The sequence below is a fragment of the Nicotiana tomentosiformis genome, chromosome 6 (assembly GCF_000390325.3).
Source record: "Nicotiana tomentosiformis chromosome 6, ASM39032v3, whole genome shotgun sequence".
In the NCBI taxonomy this organism is placed as follows: Eukaryota; Viridiplantae; Streptophyta; class Magnoliopsida; order Solanales; family Solanaceae; genus Nicotiana; species Nicotiana tomentosiformis.
The window spans coordinates 80,273,915-80,282,607 of NC_090817.1; the positions used below are offsets into that span (position 1 = coordinate 80,273,915).

Sequence of the window (8,693 nt, forward strand, 5' to 3'; positions counted from 1 at the left end):
GAGTAAACAATCAGGTATTGGTACATCGTGTAGTGATGGATACAGTGTTCATATGTTGGTAACAGACCTCGTAGAGAATTTCAGATGTTGAAATTTGGCTCTAAGTCTAACTTGACTGAATAAAAGCGATAATCTTCAGATTTGCTCGACCTAATGTTCTCAACTGGGTAGTGGTAGCACGGGTAGGTGCACGAGGTGTTGACCAGTGATTTCGGACAATTCCAGAGCAGTTCTTAGCATGTTCGAGGACGAACGTATGTTTAAGTGGGAGAGAATGCAATGACCTAACCGGTTGTTTTGAGCTCTAGCGTGTCGTTCGGTAGTTTGAGGCCTTGAGTAGTTTCACTTTAGGTATTATGGCTGGTACGTGTGGTTGGAATTGAAATCTGGGAAGTTCAGAGTTGATTTGGAGAGAAAATTCTAATTCCAGAAGCTTTAAGTTGGAAGAGTTGGCTAAGGTTTGATTTTTAAGTAAGCGACCTCGGAATCGGGATTGAAAGGTTCCTACAGGTTCGTATTATGATTTTGGACTTGGGTATATGTCCGGATCGGGTTTTGGATGACCCAGGATCGTTTCGGCGCTTATTGTGGAAAGTTGGTATTTTGGAAGAATTTCATAAATTAGGATTGAAGTGCATTTCAATTTTATTGATGTCCCTTTGGGATTACAAGTCTAGGAATAGCTCATTAAGTTTGAATTGGAGGGTTATTCATAGTTTCAATGTTGTTTGGCATGATTTGAGGCCTCGACTAAGTTCGTAATGTGTTTTGGGAGGTGTTGGTATATTTGGTTGAAGTCCCGAGGGCCTCGGGTGGATTCCGGATGGTTAACGGATCGAGTTTGGACTTGGAAGGAAAGCTGAAGCATCTGTCTTCTGGTGTAACCACACCTGCGAGGTTTTGGCCGTAGGTGCGGAGCCGCAGAAGCGGCCAAGAGGGTCGCAGAAGCAGTTCTGGCTGGGGAAGGCTGGGACCGCATATACGGTCGAGTTCCGCAGAAGCGGGACCGCACCTGCGCACGTGGAGCCGCAGAAGCGAAGGTGCAGAAGCACGTATGGGGCCGCATATGCGGAGTTGAGGGGCCTGAAGGAGGACCGCAGAAGCGGTATTTGGACCGCACCTGCGAGAGGTCGTTGGGCAGTGTGCTCTTTTAAGAACGGGATTTGGCCCATTTTCTTTCATTCTCTTTTGGTTTGGGCGATTCTTGGAGAGGTTCAAGTGAAGGTTTTTATCATCAATGGCAAGGTAAGTTATCCCCACCTATTTTGAGTTAAATATATGGTGTTTATGTGGATTCAAGCGTGGCAATTGGTAGAAATTGTGAGATTTTGAAAGAAACCTAAAAATTGGTATTTTGGAATTTTTACCACGAATTTCGGCATGGAATTGAGAATAAATTATATATTTGAAGTCGTGATGTTATGGGTAATGGTTATCTGTGAATATTTTCGGAATCCGGGCACGTGGGCCCGAGGGTGACTTTGTCGACTTTTCGAGCGGAGTTTGGAATTTGTCTAAATTTATTTGTTATGTGTATTAGAGTATATTTTTTTGGTTTGCACATTGTTTGGATAGTTGGGCACCAGTTTGAGGTGTTAGAGCGGCGATGGAGCCGGTTACAGAACTTTGGAGCGAGGTAAGTCTCCTGTCTAACCCTGTGAAGAGGAAACTATCCCTAGGTGATATTTATTGTTATGTGCAACTAGTTGTGGGCACTACGTACGTATGAGGTGACGAGAGTCCGTACGTAGCTAAAGCATGTCTATGTCCGGGTAGACTTAGGACCTTATCCTGTAATAATTGAATTATTTTAACTTGTTCTGCTAGCTTATTTAATTAAAGTTATAACTGAAATTAATTTAGAAAATAAAAGTATTAGGTCAAGCTTTAATACCCTAAGTTGTTGCTAAGGTATTCGATAAATGTAAAGAGATGTACTTATTATTGTGCTCCTGTACTTTTTTTGTAAGCGCGTATCTTGTGATTCAGAAACTTCCTTCCTTTCTTGTGAAGCGAGCCGAACGCCTCGGTGGTATCTCTCGAAATGGGATAAATTCCTTCCTTTCTTGTGGAGCAGGCCGAACGCCTCGGTAGTATATAGAGGTGCATCTTTGGTTCGTACCGTTCGACCCTAGGCAGTGTACACACTACTCTATATCGGGTCGAACGACCTCGGTAGAATCGTGCGTTATACCGCTAGTAGTCCGAATATTCACGAGATAAACTTTTCACTGACGCCTGGTATTTTATGGTATTTCTTATCTGATTGGTATTGACACTTAGTATTTATTCTAAAATATTGAGGTAGGATGCATGATCGATAAATTTATGATTCAAAGTAAATAATCGGACCATTATGAAACGTCATATTTCTCCCAAATTGTTGTGTACTTTATAATTTTATGAATTATCATATTATTTATTTAACTGGACCTCTAGTAAGTGTCGATGTCGACCCCTCGTCACTACTCCTCCGGGGTTAGGCTAGATACTTACTGGGTACGCATTTATTTACGTGCTCATACTACACTTGGTGCACATTTTGTGCAGGTGCATATTTACCCGGTGGTGTTTTGGGCGCAGAGGTGCGGATGTTGCAGGGATTTACCGTGAGCTGCATTTCATGTTACGATTCGCAGCCTACAGAGTCTTCATCAGAGTTATTTATTTTTCTCCTGTCTAATTTGTATTCCAGACAGATGTTGTATTTTATTATATTTTCTAGTTCATGCTCATGCACTTGTGACACCGGGTTTTGGTATTTCCTAAGGGTGGTTCATTACTGTGGTTCATGTAAATACCATTGTTTACCCCATAAATTTTATTTCTTACTAATTAATTGGTGAAAATTTTGATTTTAAAAATACTAAAATAAGTAATTAAGTTAATCATTCAATATTGGCTTGCCTGACGGCGGTGTTAGGTGCCATCACAACCTTTAGTGGATTTTGAGTTGTAACATTGATAGTCCATACAAAGAAGCATGCAACTTAAAATTATATCTAGCTAATGCATCAAAGGTCTCAATACCATCTTCCCACAACTCCTTCAGTTCCTCTATTAAAGGTTGAAGATATGTATCAATTGTATCTCCTGGACTATCTGGACCAAGAATAAGCATTGACAAAATAAAATTTTCATGTTTCAAACACAACCAAAGTGGTAAATTATAAGGAATAAGAACCACAGGCCAAATGCTATATGAGGTTTTTGAATTTAGAAATGGCTGAAATCCATCACTAGCAAGTCCAAGTCGAACATTACGAGGTTCGGCTGTAAATGAAGGATAAAGTTCATTAAATGACTTCCATGGAAATGAATAAGCTGGGTGCCTAATTATTCCATCATCAACTCTTTTATCCTCATGCCATGTCATTAGAGAAGATGTCTTTGTAGACATAAACAACCTCTCAAGCCTAGGCTTTAATAGAAAATAACGTAAAATCTTTGATGCAATCTTATTATCTTTTTTATTCCTTGTTTTCTTGTTATGTCGATCTATCTTCCATCTGGACGCACCACAAACTTTGCAAGAATTGAGTAAGCTATCCTCCTTCTAGTATAACATGCAATCATTAGTACAAGCATCAATCTTGTTGTAAGAAAGTCCAAGGTCTTAAATTATCTTCTTTGCCTCATAATATGATTTTGGCAAATTGGCGCTATCAGGCAACAACTCCTCTTTTAACATTTTCAATAACATTGTAAATGATTCATTACTCCAACAACCCATACTTTTGATATGAAGCAATTTAATCAAAGAGGAAAATTTTGAAGCTTTAGAATTTTGGTACAGTGGCTGCTCAAAATCCTTCAGTAGCCTGTAAAAAAGGTTTCGCTTCAACATTAGGTTCCTCCTCAAGTAAATCATCACAACCAATATGTGTAGTTCCTCAATCATGATTAGGATATAAATCTCTCAACAGTTCTTCTACTTCATCTTCACTCTCACATTATTCTACTTCATCACCATCTTCATCTTCAGATTCTAACAGTGGCTCACCTCAACTTTCCCCATGATGATACTAAAAAGTATAATTTTGAATTATTCCATGTACTTTCAAATGTGTCTCAGCTGTCTTACGAGTTCCTAAAGTTGTATTGCAACATTTGACACATGGACATCTTATTTCATATTCTTCTCCTATTTTCTGAAAAGCATAATTCAAAAACTTTTGCACTCCGATTAAGCAGGCTTCATCAAGCCGATTTTCAACAAGTTGTATTCATTGCTTACTAGGTGCTATAACCTTGGAAAGTAGATAAAAATTATATTAAAAAGGATAAAAGATAGAAAAAATACTAAGATGGACCACAAGTTATTACGATCAGATGCACACAACTGTGTTGAACTCTAAGGTCGCACTAGAGGATTAGGCTTCTTTCTCTTTTTAGTTAATGCATTGTAATGTACAATCAGATAAAAATGCTTGCCATTTTCAAAATTCAAAAAATATTGAGAAGATAATTTTATACTTATTTCAATTGTTTGGAAGTATTACTGGAAAAGAAGTAATTATATCAAACAAAGATATGTGATATATATTTGCAACAGGGTACATTTTTCAATCTTGCTTACATGAATACGACTTGCATATATACTATGTACATAATGACAAAAGGTAGTATGCTTTCCATCTTGTGATTAGTTTTCTTTGCAACCTGTGACAAAAATAGTGGCAGATATAGAATTTGGATGAAATGCTCAAATGTTCGTACAGTTGAGGTACCAGTTTGCAATTACCTTTGAACAGAGGAAAATAGAACTTGAAAAATAGAACTTTTCAAGCATTTCTTTTGGACACCAGATATTAATCTATAGACCTTTTATCGTGGATGTATGTACATTTATGAAAGATCTGTTACAGTTAGAAATATTAAATTTGCTACCCAAATTAAATTTGCTACCCAATCACTAACACATGAAGTCGTATTTTAATATTCAGAATCCATAAGGTTAAAATCCTGGCTCCGTGCTCGAACGCTTGAAGAACAACTAGAAGAAGGAAGAGTCGCAAGACAAAGACTCGCCAATTGAGCATAAGGGTGCGGTTGACTACAGTAGACATGAAGGTCAGGATTTCTATCTTAATTTCTAGAGTGAATATAGTAAGGTCAAACAATGGATTGGGTGTGAATATAAACCAATTGGGTTGACTCCTGTCAAATTTCCTTCTTAAATTCCTAACCATATCCATAACAAAAGAAAAGAAGAGAAACTAAAGTAGTAAGTATAATATATAAGAAGCTTTTTCCAAGGGCTCGTGGTCTCTGATTCCTCTACATTAGGCTAATCACTTTTTGCATTTTTCTTGCAACTCCTTTCCATATACCTTCCCTCGAACTACAAACATGAACAAATATGAATATACATTTTCCCTGTTTGAAGATTAATTCTTCAGACACACAATACGCTACAAACATGAATATACTTCAGAGAAATCAAATTAGGAATCCCAACCCAATAATCTTTCCATTGATTATACAAAAAAGAAATAAAATTATGAAACCTTTTACCAATTTAATGTTAGAGAAGAAGGAGAAAAAAGAACTTAGAGAAGAAAAAGAGCAACTAAGAAGAGGAAGCATACCCGGGATTCGCAAAAGAGCGAGGTTGAAAACTATGGTAGACTTGTGATTCACGAACCAACAAATTTGCAACCTTTGCTTTGAGAAAACACAGACTTTGAGAGGTGGATAGTGGGAGGCAGAGTTTCGTTTTGTTTATTAGAGACTAGGGCAGAGTAGTTGTGTTTTGGGAAAACAGAGAGTTTCTTTAATTTTAGGAATTTTTAATTTTAGTATATTAGTTTTGGCGCCTGTTTTTTAGAAAATAATGTTTTTTTTAATATTTTAGTATTATATTTGACGGTATTATCTCCCGCTCATGTCCCCTCAATTATAATTTGAGACCAGTTACTAATTTCTTTAGGGATCAAATTTAGTACCTTCGCAATAAAATACAACATTAAGGATCACAATATAATTTCATCCCAATACATATACTTTTAGAGACGGGATTATTAACTCGTCCCTAAATGTTGGTCGCAGATAAGGCTTTTTATTGTAGTTAATATGGATCACTGACCATTCCCTGAACCGGGAGAGTAAAACTTGAACTTTATTCAAGTACTACTGCATGCACTCTCCTTTGGCATCAAAGATTCCATATATCTTTCTTATCACTAGTTGGGAATCGCACTTAACTTTGATCACCTCGGAGCCTAGTCCCCAGGCTACTTCAAGTCCTGCAACCATAGACTCATATTCGGCTTCATTGTTAGTCAACGAAACAGTTCTAATAGCTTGTCTAAGGGTTTTTTCTGAAGGAGTGATTACCATTATCCCAAGTCCATAATCCCTTACGTTGGAGGTTTCATCCGTAAACAAGGTCCATATACCGAAAATAATTCCTGATATCAGAAATGCCATTTTTGCATCTATAGGCATCATTCCCAAACTGAAATTAGCTACAAAGTCGGCCAAAACTTGTGACTTAATTACAGTCTGAAGTTTATATTTAATATCAAATTCACTAATTTCAACTACCCATTATTCAGGTTTATGAAGGACAGTCCTTAAGGGAATAGTCGCACAATGGCTGTTGTGTGACATTGAAAGATCTAAGCTTACGAGAGCTTGAGCCAACCTTTCTAGATACGGATAACGTGTTTTCGCACTTGACAGTATTTTACTCATATAATAGATAGAAAATTACGTATATCCTTCCTCCCAGACTAGAATTGCGCTCCTTGCAATTCGATACCGCTAAATAAATTAAAAATTGTTCCCCCTCCTTCGCTTTAGACATTAAAAGAGGACTGAACAAATACCTCTTCAAGTATTTTAATGCTTGGTTTCTCTCCGGAGTCCACAAGAAGTCATTCTTCTTCTTTAATAGTGAAAAGAAATGGTGACATTTCTCCGATTACCTCGATATGAATTTGCTAAGGGCTGCCAATCTCCCGGTCAACCTTTGCACCTCCTTAATCTTCTATGGCCTTAATCTTGTCGGGATTTACTTCAATTCCTCTTTGAGAAACCAATAAGCCAAGAAACTTCTCTGATCCAACTCCAAAAGCGCAGTTCTGCGGATTGAGTTTCATGTTGTACTTCCTCAAGATGTCGAATGTTTCTTGAAAATGGGTCAAATGGTCCCCTGCACTGAGATACTTAACTAACATTTCGTCAATATAAACTTTCATGGTTTTACCAATTTGATGTTCAAACATCTTATTGATGAGCCTCTGATAAGTGACTCCGGTATTTTTTATCCCAAAAGGCATCACATTTTAACAATATGCACCAAAATTTGTAATAAATGAAGTTTTTTCTTGATCCCCCGGGAGCATCCTGATTTGGTTATACCCAGAGTATGCATCAAGGAAACTCATCAGCTCATGCCCAGCTTTAGCATCGATCATTTGATCGATGTTTGGAAATGTAAAAGAATCCTTAGAGCAAGCCTTGTTTAAATCCTTATAGTCTATACACATTCTAAAATTATTATTCTTTTTGGGTACAAATACTACGTTAGCTAACCAATCAGGATAACTTACTTCACGAGTTGAACCTATATTTAGTAACATGGTTACCTCTTCTTTTACAAACCTATTCCAAATTAGGGTCCAAACTTAGCTTGTGGACAGCCACTTCTAGTGGAATACCTGTCATATTTGAATGAGATTATGCAAAACAATCAATGTTAGTTTTAAGAAATTTAACAATTCTAAGACTTAGTTCGGGAATTCTGTGAACAAAGAGATTTGTTCAAGCTCTTCTGTGGTTAACTTCGTTGCATCCATTTCTTCTGGTACCTGGAAAGATCTAGGTACCTGGTAAATATCCGGTGTCTCTTCCTCTCCACCATCTTTTGCTGGTACTAGAAGGGTTGTTGACCCTGATTCCTATAGTTGCTATTTTATGATTCCCTCCACCTTGTTGCTAGATAAGGTGATGAAATTAATTTCCCTAGCAATATGTTGATCACCTCTAATATGCTTAATCCCATCCGGTGTAGGGAACTTCAACAAATGATGGTAAGTTGATGGCACAACCTTCATTTCATGGATCCACAGTCTACCAAGAATCATATTGTAGGTCATATCGTCATCCATAACTTTGAACAAAGTGGATTTCATCTACCCTTAGGCATACGTAGGTAGCACGATCTCTCCTCAGGTCGTTACATTTATTAGGTTGAGTCCAGTCAGAAGCTTTATCATCGAAACTATGTTTTTGTCTAGCTTTGCTTTTTTCAAGACCCTTAATTGGATGATATTGGTTGAACTACATGGGTTAACCATCACACGTTTAATTTTAAAATCTAAAACATTTAAAGATATTACTAGAGAATAATTGTGCAATAAAATAAGGCCATCAGCAGCTTCCTCCGTGAAGGTAATTGCATCATCTTCTAATGATTCCCGAATTCTCTTGCCATGAGTGACTGATATTTTTGTCTTTTTAGCTACCGAAAACGTCACCCCATTTACTTCAACCCCACCAAAAATCTTGTTAATCGTTAGGCGGGGAGACCCTATGGCTACTTTTGCTGGTTCCGTTCCATCTAGACTTCTACCGTAGTTATTTTTATCCCGGTCACTCAAAAGTTCTCTAAGGTGACCATTTTTCAATAGCGTAGCTACCTCTTCACGAAGGTACTGGCAGTCCCAATTCTATGACCATGTGTA

At 37.5% G+C, this 8,693-nt stretch overlaps 1 long non-coding RNA gene across 1 annotated transcript; it reads right to left on the reverse strand.

The window, feature by feature from the left end:
• Positions 1-4,316: 4,316 nt before the first annotated feature.
• LOC138893348 (uncharacterized) lies at positions 4,317-5,738 on the reverse strand. Its single transcript, XR_011408703.1, has 3 exons — positions 5,592-5,738; positions 5,022-5,344; positions 4,317-4,601 (listed from the first exon to the last, which is right to left on the reverse strand). It is a non-coding gene; the product is annotated as an uncharacterized lncRNA (long non-coding RNA).
• Positions 5,739-8,693: the final 2,955 nt, after the last annotated feature.